The sequence below is a fragment of the Odocoileus virginianus genome, chromosome 19 (assembly GCF_023699985.2).
Source record: "Odocoileus virginianus isolate 20LAN1187 ecotype Illinois chromosome 19, Ovbor_1.2, whole genome shotgun sequence".
Classification (NCBI taxonomy): Eukaryota; Metazoa; Chordata; class Mammalia; order Artiodactyla; family Cervidae; genus Odocoileus; species Odocoileus virginianus.
Window position 1 is genome coordinate 38,831,041 of NC_069692.1, and position 2,960 is coordinate 38,834,000.

The window sequence follows — 2,960 nt, forward strand, 5'->3', positions numbered from 1 at the left end:
ACCATTTACTGTACTATTGCCAAGAGATAGCAAACAATTCATTGCTTGTCTTTGTGTTCGTGTTAGTATTTGGATGGCATTTGTGAAAATAGGTCATACTGAATCACAAAAATGACACATACATCTTGCCTGAATCTTTAAATATTCAGTTAGATTAGCAAAGAAAGGAAACATCTTTTTCAAATTCATCTGACTTGTTCAGCATAATTTTCCAGTCCTGATTCTACGAAGCACAACAATATCCTCTATAAAAATCATGGTGGAGAGGATATGTTTTCCTTATCCTTCTGCCAGGGGTTTTAGACTATTGTCTTTAGTACACTAATCTAATTACAATTTATGAAATATTTCCATCCTGCTTGTGCTTCCTTTTTTCCCTCCATTTTTCCAAAGCTTATCCATTTGCCATGTCTGGGAAAATTCCTTGCTCAGAGCTACTCTTTCACATAGTTTATATCTCATACATCAACACTTCATACATTAAGAGCATTGTTCACACAGTAATGTTAAAAGGGGCTCCCCTGATAGCTTAGTTGGTAAAGAATCCTCCTGCAATGCAGGAGACCACAGCTTGATTCCTGGGTGTGGAAGATCTGCTGGAGAAGGGATAGGCTACCCATTCCTGTATTCTTAGGCTTCTCTTGTGGCTCAGCTGGTAAGGAATCCGCCTGCAATGTGGGAGACCAGGGTTAGATTCCTGGGTTGGGAAGATCCCCTGGAGAAGAAAGGAAAGGCTACCTACTTCAGTGTTCTGGCCGGGAGAATTCCATGGACTGTAAACAGGTTGCAAAGAGTTGGACAAGACTGAGTGACTTTCACTTTCACTTTATAATCATAAAATAATATATGAGAGTATTGCCTTTTTGAAAAAAAGATCTCATCAAATTTGGGATTCTTAATCTGTAATAGATATATGTTTGCTAAATTGAATTCAACAAAATTTAATAAAGTATCTCTATGATACAGGTGTGTCTAACCTGAGTGCATCCATAGGAACTCTCTTCAAAAACAGAAAATTCCTTTGGCTCACATTTCTGTAGAAGAGTAGCCATAAATGTAAATCTATTTTCCCTTTCATTACATAGATTCAAGGAGCTTCCTGTGGCAAATTGGTGGATCTGATTGCAGGACAGATTGTATTACTACTTTAAATTCAAGTTGGCTATTTTATTTAAACATTTTGTTTTACCTTGATGAAAACCTTAAATCATTTCATCATACTAATAAAGTAGTTTATTCAGGGCAGCCTCTTATTCCAGAAAGCTGATCATGGCACATATAAGATAATGTAAAAAATTCCTAGTATTTATTATAAGAGTAGTTGAATTCATTCACATGCAGACGTAAGCTTTTTTGCTTTTCCTAGTGAGCACTGTTGAAAACTGGCTCCGCTTGCTAATGAATTTGACAATGCTTGTGTTGAAAAGATGCTTTGAAGATGGTGATCACTATTTCCAGCACACAATCTCTGCTAAAACTACCTCTGACCAACATTTGTGGCTATCCCATTTGAAACACAGAGCATACGCCTACCCTCCAACCTAAGTGCATCTGATTGAATAGGGAAGACTCTTTCTCCAAATAGGAACAATTCATCAATTGGACTGATTCAATCAGATAGTCTCTTCTGATAAATCTGAGATGAAGATGCTGAGGAAATAAGAGGACAAAGTTAAAACAGAAAAGAAGCTTAAAACCAATCTCATTAACAAGTTATGACAGCCCAAATTTCCTCTTTCTGAGGCTTTGATAGTACAGTGATACATGGATTAGATGATTACTCTGTAATATATCAGGCAAGATTTTAAAGAAAAGATTAACTTAAAGCACTACTGGAGTGCTGATATAAACCCACAAAAAGGAACTCACACTCATCCTAACGTAAGAATTTTTTTTCTCCAGTCAGCATGATGAGACCTCTGAAAAGCAAGTTAGGAAAGCAATTTAAAAACTGCCTGGATTTTTCACCAACTTTTTAAGTATGAGAATTTAAAATATAAAAATAATGAAAGAATTATACTGTAATGCCCCCATACCTAATATCTAGGTTATTAATTGTTAATTTTACTGTAAAATTATACACATGTATGAAAAGCAGAGTTTATTTCCTAAAACACTTGATAATACATGTCAGATGTCAAATGTCTTTGTCCCTAATTGATTCACCATGCATCTTCTAAGAATAAGAATGTTTTCCTATATAAATATGACATTATCATTCCTAAGAAAATTACTAATAATTTCCCAATATACAGTTCTTATTCAAAATGACCTCTGTCTAATAATTTAAAATAAAACAGATGGAACTGAAAAAGAGAAATAAGCAAGTTCACAAACATGGTGAAAATTGCAACATACACGTTTCAGGATGAATGAAACTGGAAAAAAAATCCATATGAGTATAGAATATTATAATGATCAATAAATTTAACCTAATGTTATACACAGAAGACTGAATCCAACAATGATTGACTTCCCATAATTTTCAAATACTCATGAAAACAGGAAAAACTGATTATATGTTGGAGAAAAAATTCCAACAAATTTCGAAGGATTGAAAATGTGCAGAGATCATTGTTGATAAGAACAGACTTATATATAAATAAATAATAAAAATGTATTAAAAATGTACTGAGATTTTCCAAATATTTAGAAATACAAGGACTCAAATAGCTTGTTTGTCAAAAAAGAGATGACATCACAAAATAGAAAATGTTTTGAAATGTGTATATAAAGAAAAATAGAACATTTAAAATTCAATTATTTAAGAATTTCTGTAAAGTGTTAGAACAGATAAGTTTCCCAAAAAGTAGAAAGAAGAAAATAATAAATGAAATAGAAAATAAAAATAGAAAAACATTCAGCATGGACAAATTTAGCTTTATTTTTAAAAAAGAGTATGAACTGAAAAAAAAAAAAAACCCATAAAAAGTTGACCAGGACATAAAAAAAGCACAAAA